Below are 17,947 nucleotides of genomic sequence, written 5' to 3'. Positions count from 1 at the left end.
TTTCAAAAGCTGCTGAACTGATGAAAAAAGACGTTTTTAAAACAGAATCATTAAAAGATACTCAAATGGAGTTTAGGAATAAAGACATTATTGTCTCATTATGCAAATGTTATGGTTTCTTTTATGTACGGTCATTCCAAGAAACACAATTAATACTTAAACAGTAAAAGCACTTAGTGCTGTGAATCAGCAACATGACTCGACAGCAGTTTACTGTGCCAGCAGTAGATTTGTACTGTGGGAGGCCAGAGTGATGCAGGAAAAGGTGGAAGACCCAGTGCAAACCAGTGGAGGTGTCGTACCAATCCTCACACAAAGAAGAAAGAGGACCATCATGTAATCAATGTAGCGGCAGCAGAAAAGGGCATCCAGATGGCACTGGCCGGAGAGTTGGGGAAAAGGGGGCGGCCGTAGGCCACTTGGACACGGGCCGCGGCTCCATCAACCTTTGGTTGAAGGACCGCAAACCCGCGGTGAAGCCAGAATAACAACATCAATGAAGGGTCCAAGTTCAGATTTGTGCTGGTTCCATTCAATTGAATATTCTGTACTGCGTTGTTAAAGATATAGTAGTATTAAACTAACTATCACCAGGATTGAACGTCTATACTTTTCACTACTGGATGGTCTGTTGCTCGTTCTTTCTGACTGGCACTCTTCCTGGTGGGAGACCCTGGCCTCGGCAGCAACATTTTTCTTCCTCTCAATTTTCTTTAGTAAGTTTAGTTCCGGGGTGTCAAACACATTTTAGTTCAGAAGTCACATACAGTGTGGTTTCATCTTGAGTGGGCCGGACTGGTAGAATCATGCCATTTAAACATGAACTTTAACGTTTTCCTTTGTTGTGACAGAGTATATGTGATGAATACGTCTGTGTTTACACTAAACCAAACAATCATATCCAAAAATAACTGAAATATCAATATGAAGACAATTTTAATGAGACGTTCTGATGCAAAATACAGTGAATTTCAAGAAGACGTTCTCCTATAGCTGGGGTACACATCTATAGAAGTATGTCGTATACCACAGTAAGTACATCATTTCATACTGCATTTCTATTGGTTAGTTGACGTAGTCACTGCAGCAATTTTGAGTCAAGTACAAAGATATCGCCAAGATTCTCTCTTCATTGTTACCTTAAAGTGGACTTTACGCAGCCTTTGCATCACATGTATCCTGCATTAATTGGATGTCTACAGCTGGAAACAAAATGAAAATCCTAGGACAGTGTACTAGAAAAGTGCAGATGCAGAATAGTTTTAAAACTTGGAAAAGCCATGTAAAAGGTTAGATGGTTACAGTGTAATTACAGTATACCCCTGAAAGTAATTGCTTGATGAGTCGTTCACTTTGTCACATTCAGAGTATCAATTTAACACGTTAGGGTGGGCTCTTTCTTTGCTTGCAGTGAGAAAAGGTGAACAGAAATGGGCTATCTCGCCAGACATTTCGAGTTGATTAAAAATTGGGTAAAATGGAAAGGGTAATTTAAAGGAAAAAAGTAATAGATCATGAATTAAGGCTGATTAGACTCTGCCATTAAATTGTACTCCTGCACAGTGTCACCTTTCACATGTAGAACTTTAGCATGTCTCGAAGCTCTTACTTATATACTGCTGCACATCTTCACAAGTTCATAACTCATTATTTTAATTGAATTTTTATTCTCCAAACCGAAAATAGTTATTGCTGTTGGCTGTTATTGCTTTAAATCTAGTTGGCTTCAGTTTTCTGTGGGAAATTGACTGAGAAATAATAGCTGTAGAAATGAGGCAAGCCATTTAACCAACAGCTGCTTGACATCTTCATCGCAGCCCTGAAGATGCTATCAAGTTTTTGTACAGGCGACCTTGTGAAGTTGCGACATCACTTCTGGGATTGTTCTTTTTTTTTTTTTTTATTCTGTAGAAGACTGTTTCTCATATTGTAACATCAATTTTCACCATATTTTTTCCATTGGGATGACATATTGATCTTTTTTGTCTTTCCTATTGTGCAGCAAACTCTCAAGAGATAAACCCCAAAAAGTGAATTCGCCCAGCAGCTGAGAATTTATATCATTGAACTAATGGTGATTTTGTTTGAAACTATGAGCACAAACCCATAAATTGAGTCATCTGAATTCCTCACTTTGAAGCCGCTATCTCTCTTTTACCGCATGCAGCTATGGTGTGATGTGTTGTAGGGATTATTAATAAAACATACAGTGCCCTTTCAGTTTTTGAGCTTTCTCCCTCATCAGTGATTATTTTTAATGATAGGTGCTGTTGTGTCCCCGGAAACCTGATGACAAAGCCACCTGACTTGAGGTGAGCTCAAGCAAACCCGACATAAATGTCCTTTCCCGGTATACACCCATAAAAACCCTCACTGAGTGCAATTAGATTGTGACGGTATATCACCACGCGGCGGGCCAGATCAATAAAAGCTGTAGCCGGGCAGCCAAGACGACGACACCTTTTATATTGTGATTCATTTAGCCATTGATGAAAATTTTCCAACATATCTGCTTGCTAATGATTGACGAGGTCGTGTTGATTCACGGTGTTGTTTGCCAAACCCTAACTACCCACTGTGAACTGCCTGAATCACATCTGAGGAGGTTTCGAGAGGGGAAGAAAAGAGAGCCAGAAAGAAAGGACTGGCTCCCGTGTTGAAAATGTTCTGCAGACTACATTGAAAGCAAGGCAATCAGTGATGAGGCTTCTTCACTGTTGCCATTTAAATTACAGTGTGAAAATTGGACGGACTCTTTCAAAGGTATCAGATATAGAGCTGTCAGCCTCAACTGCATTTGATTAATCATAAAGGGGCTAAAGGCCTCCAATATGCCTTTGTATTCCGCAGATAATGAGTGTAAAAATAATGTAATGGGGCCCCTAATGCATGATTAGGTTGGCGATTTAAAAGGTAATCGCCACTAACAAAGGGGGTTGAAGATGAGGAGGAGCCGTCTGTCTCGGTTCCTGTAGATGAATGCCAAGCTGTTCAACCAGCGCTGACATTCGATCCGCAGTGCGCCTGATAGGGCGAAAACCATCGAGTGCTCTGAATCTGCACTGTATCGAGCAGGTAGCGGGGTTTGTGGATTAGGAGAGAGGAGACAAGAAGGTAGAAATTGATTGAATATTTACTGAGACGAGGCAGGGCCGGCTTGGCAAATGCCAAGAAATCTCAAGGCTGTACAGGAAAAGTGCAGAGGATGATGGCGGCGGGGGTTGTATATCCATGCTTCTGAGTCGCTGTTTAGATGATGGAGAGAAAGTAGCATGACAGTGAATAGAGTTGTGATTGTAGCACTACAAATTGTTGCAGGAGGAGTTCTTCATTACCCAAATTGCACATATTTATCCACCGTTTGGGTCGATAAGGCAACCCATTCCTCGAGAAAATATCCCGGCTTTGCGAAGTGAGCACTTGCGGTTTATATCTCAAGAATTTGTACTTTCATCAATAATGCAGCACCCTTTGACTTTTAGTACGAGTCCGAGTGTGAGCACATTGAGCTCAGATCTAATTATTTCAGTATTTTTTTAACAAGGTATATTAAAAAAGATTATATATTTTTTTTTAAACAACAACAACAAAAAACAAACAAAAAACCTGCCTTTGCCTTTGGGCAATGTGATAGAAATGATTTATTTGTTGTGTTATAAAGAAAAGAACCAGTGGCTTTAAAAAATAAAAGCCCAGTCTAGTTATACGTTGCAGTTTTCTATATGCTGATACTATAGTTACTTTTTTTTGGGGGGGGGGTTATTCATTTTATTCATGTTGCTTTCCTTATCATCAGTAAGTGAGATCTTAGGTCAAAGAAGATGCTTTTAAAAAGAACAGCCTGAAACAATACATTTTGTATTTTATCACCTTTTTACAGTAATGTCTTATTTTAAGAAAAAAATTACAAATGATCATTTTATGTACAGTTAGCTTTTTTCTTGTTTTAACTATAGCCTATACATCTTTGATGCCACAATTTAACATATTGCAATAGTTATTACTTTATTTCTGTAAAAACTGAGATATGTTTTGCAATAATGAGAAAAGCTTGCATTTCATGACTTAATGAACATCGGCTAGAGTGGACATGTTACTTAATTTTTTACATCTATGGCAGGTTTTTATTTCTTAATATTAATGTGTTTTTTTGTTTGGTTTTTTACAGTGAACAATATATTTGAGGAACAGTTGAATTAATATCAACAAAATATCAAAGAACCACTAGTATTTATCAAAGTATTAACTCATTTGATCAACCAGTGTTAATCACGCCTTGTGAATGATTCATTTATGTTTATTAATTTTAATGAATGTTACATATTCACATAGCTCTCAAAGTTACTGATATGGAATAGAATAGTCAGCCATCTGAGCTTCAATGATTTAATCTGAGCCAAAAGTTCACAGCATGTAGTATTTAGATCTGGATTTATAGTAAGTGGGAAAATAATGAAGTCCTGTGTTGATTCATGACTTCATTAAACCTTCGAGAAAACAAAATAGATGGCTGCTAAATAGGCATTTACAATCCAGCAGTGTGACACTCAAGTGTAATTGGACGACGCATGAGCTGTATCAAATGCCCTAAGAATGAATGCAGACATTTACTGGGAGAGTTCAGCTTGTTCTTCTCTGTGTATAGTCTGATCCATGATGTAATTGTGTGAAATATCTATTCACGGAGGCCAAATTCTCAATTTTCAAGGAGAATTCATGACTGTATTGATCACAAAACTCTTAACACAACACAACTCAAAGACGCGGACAGGAGTGACACTTTGAAAGCTTAGTGAAACGTTTGATCTTACAGATATCCAAAGTATGTGAGTGTAGTGGCAACCATTGCACACATCTCTTTGCATTTAGCGCCTGCGTTCGCACCGTGGCTTATCAGTTGTTGGATGTGGCCTCTGAGCTGACAACTAACTGACAGTGTGCTGTAATTTCAGCTGACAGTTCGTTTTGGGGACAGGGACGACAATAGGATAGCTGAGCAAACAAGAGGCACATACACCTCTTCTCAGGAGGATAATGGATGAAAGCACAGTAATGATGATCATACAGTTTGGCAGAAGATCTCACAAATATCCAAAAATACTCATAGTCACTATTCCTAACATTTTCATATTCCTTTTATCTACCGATAGTGATAATCTGCGACATGCCAGTGGCTGATGTAATTCACATTATTGGAAGACTGCTAAAACTACATACTACTAACTCGAGAGTGGTATATCTGCTGGGCTGTTCTCTGGTCCGGTGAGATCTGTGTGCCGCCCCCTACCTGTACCTTCACCTTCTTGTCATCTATTCTCTACATATGCAACATGTCTATTTACTCAGAGCAAGTATCTAAATAAATCAACCAGAAATATTAAATAACCTTCCAACAATAAGCATGAATGGCTCCTACAATAGCTGTGATTTTAGGGTGTCAGTACCACTGCCTCACTGTAGATGACAGTGCTGAGCACGCAGATTTATACTTGTTCTGCTGTTGCTTTGATTATATACAGAGACCAAATGTTATATATTCTTTTGTGTGCATAAAAATCGTAGAATCATTCAATTAAAAATACTGAAATTAGGAGACATTGAATTGTTGGCATTGAATTTAATAATAATTATATCTTGTAGTCTGAAAATGCAAGTGAGATATTGCTATGTTTCTTTACTGAGATATCAAACTGTATTTAAATTTAATTTCACGTACAATTATTTCAGTCTTATGGCCAAATCTTTTGGTCTTTCTCTCCACAGACATAGAACCTTGACCTAATTAGACTTCATATTCTGCCTTTTTTACAGGGACCTGTCATAATTTGTCGAGCTACTATGTCAAGTCGGTACAGTTTGGCCTTGTTACCTGATAGGTGTGGGATAGATATGAGATTGTTACTAGTTAATCACTTGACAGTAGTGAAATCTACTGACACATTTAGTTCACAAAGATGATTTAGTAGGAGCTTTAGATATAAATAAAATGCTGTCAAACTGCCACACACTTGCGTGTGAATTCCAGTGTACATATTAGTAGAGCTGGTGCACAAATTGGACACAATTTGGGGACCAGCTCATCAAAACCTTACCCCCCCCCCCCCCCCCCAGTGATATGTCAAGAACCTCCACAGGTTACCTTTATGCAATCTATTTATGCTGGGAGCCTGATTCAAATGTCACCTTACCCAGAGTATAACTGTTGACTCACCGCTGTTAATTACTAACCTGTCAAACTAACAAAGGCAGTGTTTTCATACTGAAGGTTTGATTTTTGTGAGCACAAAAGCCCAACCTCTGCTTACAGGATTAGCTTCCACGAGGTAGCTGAATGAGTATTCAGTCAGATGTATCCTGCTTCATGAAAGAATTTATCAGTTTTAGACTTGGTATAACTGAATAGATGCTAAAGCGCTTCTGCTGTAGCTCTCACCGCCAGAACAGATTTTTCTGTATTTGATGTTGGAAATACATTCATTTTTATCTGCGATATAACTTTTAAAAAGTATTTGCAGGTCTCTCTCTGGGCAGATGTAACATTTTGTCCAAGCAGATCGACCTTTTTACAGATTGGCAGATAAGCAGCAGGACAAACGAGCTTGCTTTGATTTCTGAAGTTGGCAGTTATCGTCATAGGATAGCATTGGAGATATGGCCAAATCACGTAGAGAGCCTAGAGGGTGATCCTCTGTAATCCAAGCAGTCGATACAGAGGATCACGGCTTCTGTTTGGCCTGCTTTTCCCCTCTATCTGGCCTTTTGATGGCACTTGATTGATCAGCATAGTCTTGCCATTTGCCAAAATGGATGATGAGCGAAAAGCGCTGCAGTCAGGAGTATCAGCTGCCTTTGAGAATCTGACCTTCAAACCTGTGAGATTGCCAGGGGCCAGACAGCTCTGACTCCAGAGGATTGCCTCGCCATTTTACCCTAACGGCCTATCACCCTTTACTTGATATGAATTTGTTTGTTTGCTTGTCACAGGTTCAAAACAGAGACTTTTTTTTTTAATCAGTTGGTTTATTTTTCAAATAAAAAAATTAAACATAAAATTCTCTTTGTCCCTGGCAAGTTCATATTGACTTGTGATATCTCCCATTATTGGGCAACAGGAAAATACCATATTCTTGCTCTCTACAGTTTGAAAAATGAGAAATTCGAATAAATAAGAAACATTTAAAACAACTGATTCGCTCAATGTTCCATTTGTTCCAACTGTTAAAAGGGAGTTTTTCATTTCCAAGGTCATTTATGTATGCTCATGTGGAATTGTCTTAAAATGACTATGTTGTATTTAGGGCTATAAAGAAATAAAATGGAATTTAATTGAAGAAGCTGGCCCTAAACAGACAAGAGTGGAAATCCTTTGCTGCTGCCCTTCATGCCGGATGGCATTCATGGGCATAACTCTATGTTAATCAAATCAGAAAAAAATTAAAGTTTAATCCGCTCATGAACTCAGTAAAATTAAGTTAAACCAGCTTAATTTGTTAAATTAGTTTGAACATTTAAGTTTTAATTGTGCAGACATTGACAGTGACAAAACACACTAACTTCAGGGCTATCTTTTGAACTGACTGTGTTATATATCATTAATAGCTATTAACATTTTCTAAGCATTTGTTTACACAGAACAATACCATTGCACAGAGTTTCAATCTACAGGCTGATGCAACCACCAAGCCACAGCATGAGCCATATCTTCTGTCTCCCATCTGATATTTTATTCAAACTTTACACTCCATTCATGTGCCTCATGGGTGGACTTTGGGGAAAATGTACAGAATAATTGGTTCTCCAGGGATATGTGACAGAGTCTGACAGACGAGAAGGCTAATGTTGGGATTGTGAGACATATTCTTGGATCCGATCAATCGAACATAGAAAGTCCCACAACATTCGTCTGTTACAAATTGGTGTTCAGCTGAATTCAAGACAGACAGACTGACTCAAGGTTAAAAAAAAAAAATTAACTCTTTCATATAGACCAAATCAAAAAAAGTCTCTCAAAATTGTAACTCAAACCATACTACAAACAAAACTAAAGAGCAACCAATAACTAAGTAACCATGAATGATAGCAGGCATTATAAAGAAAAAAATTAAGTGCATCTCACAGAAGTTGGAAAATTAAACGGTGCAGCAGCAGCGACATCTTTCTAGGGAGTTTGTGTTTAAGTATTATTGCTTGAAGTTGGTGAAGTTAATGTCATATTGTGTTATTGTATTTAGAGGCTTTTTGTGTGACGAAAGAATTCTCGGGAAACAAGTAGATGCTCATCTTGTTACATTTATTCCAAGGTTATAAATGTACCAAGCTCCTCGTGCATGTGCAGAAGAACTATTTATTACTGCCCTGATGAGCATGCGCAGTAGTGTAGTAGTGTTTCAAAAAAGTTACATTCAAAAAACATTCAATAAGTTGTATTTTTCTCTGTTCACTGTTCACATGGGGACACAGTCAGAGCCTTTTCGAAAAGTCGGGGCCCGATTTCAGAAAGTTGCATTTTCAGTGGATCATTTCAGTGATCATGTAAACCGGAACATTTTGTTCTGTAAATTGGATCCTTAGGTAATACTTGGAAATAATATAAAAAAATAAAGTCAGACACTGAATAGAAAGCTGGACATGCCCTATTGAGCTCAGTTATGGGAATTGTTTGGATTCATGTGTTTGTGAAGCTCCAGGTCTACATCCTACATATAAGAAACATGCTCGCTTGGTGGCAGTGGGTTGCACTGATGAGCGGTTTGTTCGGTAGACATTCCTCTCTGGTCAGCCAGACCAGTGGTGACAGCCACATGAAAACAAAAGCGAGCCTTCTCCGTCTCTGACGTCGTCTCATTATTTTCATACACAACCTGCACCACGGCTCTGCATTGCCACGGACTGAATAACTAAGCCCATTTCACTACCCTTCATTTAGCTTTGCTCATGTCAACTACATCGTGTGCCGGGTTCAATGTCATCCTTAAACAACTCTGGACGCGACCGGAAATGAGGATTGCCACTCAGATGCATAAATCATATATGAGGTGTGCGATGAGGGAATTTCAGGTCCTTGTCGGGGACATGCAGAAAAATTAGATTTAAGTGACAGTCTGAGTGTAGCCTTGGTGACTCATGCCTTTCTCACAGCTTCAAGGTGAATCTCGACTTGGAGCATCTCTCAAAATGCATTGGCTCTGTTGTGCCAGAAGAAGCATGATGTGGCTGATCTTTTTGTGCTGAAAGCAGCGAAGACAGAAATCCCAAGAGAATTCTGACAAACTTTGTTTTCTATTATTTAGATGAATTAAAATCCTCACTGCCACATAACACAAGCAATAAAAAATGGTCAACTTGTTTAATTTTTGTTAAAAAAAAGTTTTTTTCTTTCTTATCCTCTCTAAGCTCAATATATCTTTGATAATGTAATATAATATAATATAGCACAACATCATAGAACACTGATGAATTCTTGAAAACTATTTCCATGAATTGCTCTTTAATGGTCTCAGAACTGTGTCACTGCCTGGAGGTTTGATTGCAAACACCAGTTCAATAGTCCAGTAACTAACACCTTGAGTAGACACATTTTTTTTAATCCGGGATCTGGTTTTTCCTTATGGGAGGGATATAACCTAATAATTTGTGCAGCAATTAAACACAACGGAAGTGATTGTTTCTTAATTGAGCTATTAATTAGATCTCAATTCTGTAATAATGGTAAATTCAATACCAAAGGGATGTTTAAGATCAACAACAGAGGACACAGATTTCTGTTTTATTCTTATATTTTTTAGTCAAAGCAGCACTGTACCTGTTTGTTCTGCCCAGCAAGACAAACTGGCAAGCCTCCAAATGCGTCGCAAACAGCTCTGCAATTTCAATGAATTACCTCTGTGACAGCACAACAATAATTAAACTGGCAGGGAAGGCTGCGGGCAGGCAAAGCTGGTGGTTGCCTCTGACTATTGACTGGAAGATCCACCTGTTGGGTTTTGTTTCTTAGAGTCAAACGGTTCCATCGCTCCGTGAATGTCAGGCCAACGCCCATGGTCAGTCTGCGAGGGCAGTTATCGATTGCTGAGATGAAACGACACAGAAGTAATCTGCTTTGGTCTGCGACCTAATGTCAGACCAAGTCATGCCCTGGAAGTATTCAATTCCACTTCCAGCTCCTGTCACATATTTGGATAAATCATTGCATTTGGTCCCCCACTGAGAACGACACAGCTGAGTGCGACTGACTGCACAGCTGACCTTTTTCATCCCATGAGCGCCTTACACTTTTTTTTTCTTTCTTTTTTTTTGTATGAGCCTGCAATTGGACAGAAGGGGTGCAATCTTTGGAGCATGCTGTGGTGAATGTTTCTACCTCGCTCATCCTTAGGGATTAGTGTTTAAACCATGACCTAGTGGCTTGGGGATGATGAGAACACTATTCCAATCTCCTTCTCTGAAGGCTTCGCAATCCTTGGCCTGGACACAGAAAATGGTGTCTATCCTCAATGACTACTCCATCCCTCCATCCCCACGATGTCAAATGAAACTTTGATTTCTCAAACCTCTAAACCGATACATTGGTCTCATGCCAGGAGTCACCAGTAATCTCTATCTGGAGACAAGAAAGCCCTCTCCTATTCAAATGCAGTGGAGTGGAATATAATGAATTTGACAAAATGGCATAATGAAGATTTAAAGGTACTTCACACGGAATAACTCCTGCTTTAACTCCAGCTTTTGGTTTCTCACTTGGATGTATGTACCACAATTAGCATAACAAGCTCCAGCCTTGTTGCTTGTTATGGGGAGAAGCTCCGTTGTCAGTGGCAGCTAAGCGGGTTATAACTCACTCCAATTTCTCAGTGCTTTCCCCTGTTTTTTTCTTTTCATCTATCACAGCATCTCTATGTTGCTTAATTGTGTCGTTAAATTTGTAATTGCCGCAACTAAACTGGTTTCAGGCACACATTCACATGATTTATAAATCTTTTCCATGCATAAGTACGACACGTGGAACTATATCATTGACCTAAATGTACCATATGTGGGAAGTGAATCCCACTTTATTTTGCTAATGCTGAGCTTTGATTGTTGTGTCATTTAAATCCATAGTTGTTGGTAAATGTAATCTAGAAATTCAAGTTGGTAAACTGGGATCCACTATTGTGTGACTATTGTTTAAATGCAGTAATTGGAAAAAATTTTAACACTGTACATTAATATCATAATCATGGAAAACATGCTAGATCAACACCTGTCTCTGACATACAGGTTTGCTTAACATTTAAAAAAGAACGATAAAAATAAAACTTGGATGGCTTTCCTGCAAAAAAGGTCAACATTCAGTAGAATCCCAAGATATTTGAGGTGGCTTCAGAAAAATACTTGGCAATGCATAATAAGCTCCAACTTCATCTGAAAATCAGTCATTTGGCTGCTAAACAATATATGAATGATTCTCCTTCATCCTAATGAGACAATTTTAGTAGATTTTTTTTTTATAATTTTTTTTTACATTGTATGAAGTACTGTGTTTTTTTAAAACTTCCTTTTTAATATAACATCAATGACCCTGAGTAGTTTCCAGAGGAGATTGTATGGTTTTGTGATGAAGGACCTTTTAGAAAGAAATTTATTCAAGTAAAGGTGTCTTGCCCATAATACAGGTGGCTATCTTCAGCACTTAGAGAGCTCGCTCAATGATTTAAAAACACATTTCTGCAGTTCGAATGCAGAGAGCCGTATTTTGCTGTTTATCCGTCATTTCTCAAGATGTGTATACTTAAAATGCTCTCACACGGTTCTGTTTCAATGCTTTCTGAAGACTCCCATCAATGTTGTGCCCCAGTTGCTTAACCTAAAATCCTAATATTATAGTTTCATGTGCTCAGGATTTGCTTTAAATCAAGTTGTGTCACAAGAAAACACTGAAGCAGAGTACTGGTTGAGCAAATAGTCCTTTTAAGCTTTAATTACAATCACACATGGTGTGCCTCAGGAAAATACTTCATGTGGGCCAACAAGCTTGAACCCAGAGGAGGCCTTAATTGAAGCATTGTATGATTCCAGGTCATACAACAATGACAGTGATGCATCTGAATGGAAAATCCTGATTAGCAACAACTGGATATGACCTTTCAGATATACAAGGTTAAATATGGGGGAGCTTTGCATTGTGAAGGGACATATTGAATTCTGTATGACTGAATGACAATCCATATAGCTGAATGCAAGGGCAACGCAAACTCTGGCAGTTATTATAATTGATTTTATTAATCTGATTTAAAAATAATAATAATAATAAAAAGCATTAACCAAAACTACAAGTACTACACTTGAAGTTGTAGTGTAGTACCTTAACAACACTTTAAATATGTGTCTGCTCTCTTGTGTTTACACTCAATATTTATGTATGTGAATATCTGACTCAAAGGAAGCAGGTTGCTTCTGTTTTAAGTTTCCAGGAATATATTTTTTGGTCACTTTTATAATGCACAGAAGCAATTAATTAAATTAAATTAAAAATAGTTGCATTAATAGCAACAGTAAAGCTTATGTGAGTGACTGTAATTTTAAGTAGACAGCATTTAGACAACAATGTGCAAATGGGGGGAAAACTTTTCAGAAACATTACTACTGCACACCTTGGCTGTTGTAAATACTTCTTCTGTAGCACACATACTAGCAGTAGCTGTAGTCCTCACAGCAGTAGTGGTAATTGTAAAAATTATAGCTTTGATGGGAAATTGATTTATTTGTGCTCAAAAATGCCTGTTATAGAATATCATGTCAATAGTCACCTTCATAAATGTCATTTTATAGGAACATTAATGTTGGAAGCAACATCAATATTTAGAAAATGTTTGTAATAGTAGTAGTTGTTGTGTTGCTAGCTGTTATAGTACTGTTAGTGGTCATAATATAAATAGTAAAAGTAATTGAAGTACTCGTAGTAGTAGAAGTAATTATATAAGTATTATAGATGGAGCAGAGATAGAATTAGTAGTGGTACCAGTGGCATTTTCCTCAATTTATAACACCCTAGGTGTTTGGGCCTGGGTCTTGGCTGCTCCCCACCTGCCCCTCGTATAACCTTCTCTGGATGGCCTGTTCAGGCCAGCTGGTGCTGGTTCAGAGGCACTCACAGCTGTGCAGGACTTGGCCTACAAGGCACTTGTTCAGGGACCTGAATACGATTAGTCCATCACCCGGCACTTCCTGCTTTGAGGCCACTGTCCAGGGTCTCCCCCCGATGGGGGTGCCAAGCCCAAAGCGCTTCCTGCCTGAGTCGCTGCTCCCACACCCACTGCTGTGGAGTGGAATAGGAGAGCCACTGTGCTTATTTTACACAACACTTCAAAGGACCACTGATACCTTTATACCCCATTTCTACCACTTGTTTACTGTCGTGACAACTAAATGGAGTGTAGTCCCCCAGAGCAGTGTTCAGCGCAAATAATTAGTTCTATCTGTTGGAAATGGTTACTTTTTTCACTCAATAATGAAGATGCCATACAGAAAACAGTGCCTTGTGATCACCTTTGTTCCATTTGAGATTTCGTTCCATACATTGTAAATTAACTATTTAGGTTTTAAGAGGGCTTAAACTGCTATGCACAGCAAGCTTTATCTAATTTAGGAGAATGTGAAGCATATACATAACCATGTAGAAATATCAATTTAACCCCATTGCCTGATACTCTGTGAGTCCCCCCTTTTTGCATGGACTACAGGAGATCTCTGAAGTTATAGTGTGACATATGACACCACAATCTTAGCAGCTGATCCATGAGACCATCATGTATTAGACCAGCACGTCCCTCAGATGATCAATATGATGAACAGCTTGCTTTGTTCTTTTATCCAGGTGAATGAGCCCATCAGACGTTTTGAATGAATGGTTGTAATGTTCACAATGGAATACAACTTTATCGATCCTTTCCAGGAAATTGCTTTGTACAGATAGGTGGTAAGTGTCTGAGGCAAGATCCAAGGTTTCCTCCAGAACAATGAAATGCTGCCAAAGCTTCACATGAGCTCTGCCAACTTTTGTTAGTCCCACAATGCATCCTGATACCATGTGTTCCGCGAGCAAACAACACACCAACACCTGGCTAACCTTCTTCCATTACTCCATGGTCCCTTTCTGGCACTCACAGCCAATGATTGATCTGCCCGTAGGCCATTTTTTAATCTCCACATGCATCAGTGAGACTTGTCAGTCAATATTCCAGTCCACAGTTCAACTTTTTTCCTTCATAGACTACTTGATATAGAACACTTCAGAGAGAGAACCTCCCCATAAGAAGTGCAGGGCTCTGGCCCTGTCAATTTCATGAAGATTTCTCAAATCCTCATGCTTTCCTTTATCTGCTACAAATACAACTTTGAGGACAGGTTATCCAGATCACTTCCTCCCTTTGTTGTAATAATGTTATAGCTGATTGGTTTAAGTGCAAGTTTAACAAAAAAAAAAAAGGGATTTCATAAATAAAAATGACACTTTTTCTCACCTGGAGGTGAGTTGTATCCCCCCCCCAAAAAAAACTCACTGCCTTATTTCACTAAGTTTTGTAATCTTGTAAGATCTTTGGCAGCAGTGGCACCAATCATTAAGCTTTTACAATGTTTTCCTCTCTTAATGACCCACATCAAATAGACAACATTTAAAGTTTAAAATGAATAATTGACACCACTTTTAAAAGAAGAAGGAAAAACGAAGCGCGAGTGGAAGTGATTCTTCTTCAGAATAAAAAAAAAGACTGCTCTCCTTTGAAAGTGGAAATACTGTCACCTCAGGCAGATTTCAAAAAACTTTAATTGAATGCTATCAAAAGTGCTGTCAATACTGCTCACTGTGTATTCTGCAAAGTGGAAGAAATTGCTGTCAGTGTCCAAGAGCCCAGAAAAAAAAGAAGAATATTTCTTTCTTATCTCGTCCAATCTCAGGAGCTCATACTCAGAGGAAGGGAGGGTGAGGGAGCGAGGGAGGGGGAGGAAGGAGACACGGATTCTTTTCTAATGAGTATCGGGTGGGTGTTCTCCTGAAGTCGTGACTTGTTTGTTCTTCTGTTATTCCCAGAGTCCTCCATCCCTCTATCTTTTCACTAGTGTGGACCCCTGCTCGGACAAAAAAGGAAAAAAAATAGGATGTCGCTGAAGAGCCGTGTGCTTGTCACAGTCTCCCGTCAAAGGCTGCTAATTGGATCCAGTTGGATTGACCCCAGATCTTTTCTCCATTGCAAGTATGACCTAATCCTTCGGAGTGAGGCCCCCTTTGGCTTGTATTTAAATGCTGCACATGAACAGAATTAAAAAAAAAAAAAAAAGACTTGTTAAAGTTGGGGTCTGTCTGTGCAACATCAGACAAAGGTCTCAGCACAGTTACATGCACAGGAAGCAGCAGACGTGGAAAAGATCAAGGCAACTGGAAACTTGCTCTGTATTAATATATTCATTATAAAAACAAATTATTAAAACGCTTTGCTTTAAATGTTTCAGCGGCTGCCTGCTTTTCATAGGAGCTGCACTGTTTTTTTAATACGCACACAATGCGGGTAAAGCTAAAATTAAACCAGAATGAGTTTAATTTTAGCTTTACCCGCATTGTTCAATAAATTCCACTCTTCTAAACTCCAAGATAATTCCTGCTGACCCATATCTCCTCTCACTCATCCATTCTGCTGGGGAGACTGAATTCAGGTGTCTAAGAGAACAAAAAAAAGAAGAAGGAATGTGGTAGCATATAGTAGCTCACCTAATTAGCAAGTAGGAGATAAAAGGCTGTCATTCATAATTGAAGCTGGCGGAGGAACCCTGTCATCCCTGAATTTGCAAGTGAGAACGTTGAAGCTGCGTGATTCCTGCTCCACTTTCATCTGCGGCGGCATACCGAGGGAAATCTAAAGAGGCTAGATGTGTCAGTTTTCCAGGCTACGAGTGAAAGCAAATGAAGCCATTGTGCTTCGTTTAAAATAAATCGTCACGATATTCCCAAACATACACAGACACACACACACACACACACGCATACATACTCTCCCCTTCCCACCGGTGCATTGTTGTCTCATTGTTTTGTTGCCGAGGGGTAGTAAACACAAAGAGTCTCCGACGATTCGGTTTGGTGCAGAGCAGGTGAACCCGCTCTGTGGAGTTATGTGGTGTGTCGGCACTTTGCAGGAGGATGATCAATATACTGCTCAAGCAGGGCTCTTTCTTTTCTTTTTTTCCCCCCCATGCTTCCCACAACTCTACAGTGCTGTAGCAGTTTTTCAACATTTTCAGTCACGACAAGACTTTTGAGATCCTCTCTCTACAGATGAAATTAGTTTACTGCAGCAGCGCCCCAAAATGGAGAATAATAATGAGTCAGAAGTGACAAACTGGGTTCATTTTACTCACACACGCTTGCACCTGGTCCTGACCCTTCAATTTGATGATAATTTCACGTTGGATTTGTTGAGAGGGAAGTTCTCAGCTCATTGCACTCCTCCAGGGTGAGCAAATGACCTGCAGTCAGTCAGTATAGAATATTGGCCCCAATGGAAGGAAGGAATGGAAAGATTGAACGACTTACAAGTAGTAATTGCAAATGTATTGCTTTCTTATCTCCAGACAACACTTATCTACAAAGCAAAGGTCACTATATGTATTTCAAATAAGTGCTTTCATTGTAGCAGTTGTTTTTTTCCTCAGTATTTCTGTGTGTTAAGTTTGAAACTCGTCGTTTTACCCCTTTCATATGCACATTCACGAGTAGGTGAACAATGATGACAATGCTGGCTTCCAGACTGTTCATGTTTGCGAAAGGTTTGCAAACCCACATTTAGAACATGCATTCACTGAATTTGTGTGGGCTACCTATGTTATGATATTTGTTCACTGATGCAGACAGAAATAGAAATCTAGAATGTGTTATAGCTGCGGTGTCAAAGTCATTACATTTAATTTCAGATGTCACAAAAGGCTTAATTTGTTCTATAGTAGGATGGAACACTAAAATGATTTGCTCAGAGCAGGATGTAACCAATAGACGCCGGAAAGTCCAAACAGACTGAGACACTGGAGTGCTCCCGCCACAGAAACACAGATGAACCAACAACTCAGCCACAGGTGAAAGAAATCAGGCTAAAGAGTGGCAATCAGACACAAGGAGAGAAATCAAGCAGCCTGAAACTAGAGTTAGAATCCAAAATCCAAATGCTGGAAGGGAAATCATGCCCATATGCTATTATCCCATTTGTATTTATTCTTATCGATGCAAAAACAGTGAAATGTTAAAATAGCATTCATTTCATCAATCTCTGACTCAAATTCAATGGATTCCAATGTATTACTACTGTGCTACTCCAATAAACTAACTTTGTTGACAGTGAGAACCAGATGGTTTAGCTACAGCTTGTGTTTTTCAAATGAAGGGAGAACATGAGCATCAAATGCAGGCAGGGCTTCAATATTTTTCTAATATTAACACACTTATCAAACAATGGAGGTCATAAACACCTTGAAAACATTCACTCCGAGCATGACCTACACAAATTTTATTTAACAAAACTAATGGATTTTTATCATGAATAAAATCCTTTTCTTTTTTTCAATTTGCCCTCACATTTCTAGATGTCCTTGCTGGCTCTGTAGTCCTTCAACTGGGATCAGTGTGGTTCAACAAACCTCTAATTGTTTCAGTTCCAGAGAAAACACTTCTTGTGAAAGGATAAAAAAATAAAAAAATAAAAAAAAATTCCAAATGCAACATTTTATCAATTCACACATGGATGTTAAAGAACATTTAATGCACAATTTACTTTTCGGCTCCATGCCTGAAGGAATCACTTCAGAAATTCATGTGCTGCATTTTTCATCTTTTGCAAAGGAGATATCTGGGAGTAGTCCGATGAATTTTATGTAAGAGTGTAATTAAGTGGCTTTACTGTATAATGTTCCCCCAGCAGTGTAGATG

This window comes from Blennius ocellaris (genome assembly GCF_963422515.1).
Source record: "Blennius ocellaris genome assembly, chromosome: 7".
Classification (NCBI taxonomy): domain Eukaryota; kingdom Metazoa; phylum Chordata; class Actinopteri; order Blenniiformes; family Blenniidae; genus Blennius; species Blennius ocellaris.
The sequence above is the reverse complement of the archived record's forward strand: the minus strand, read 5'-3'. Positions refer to the sequence as shown.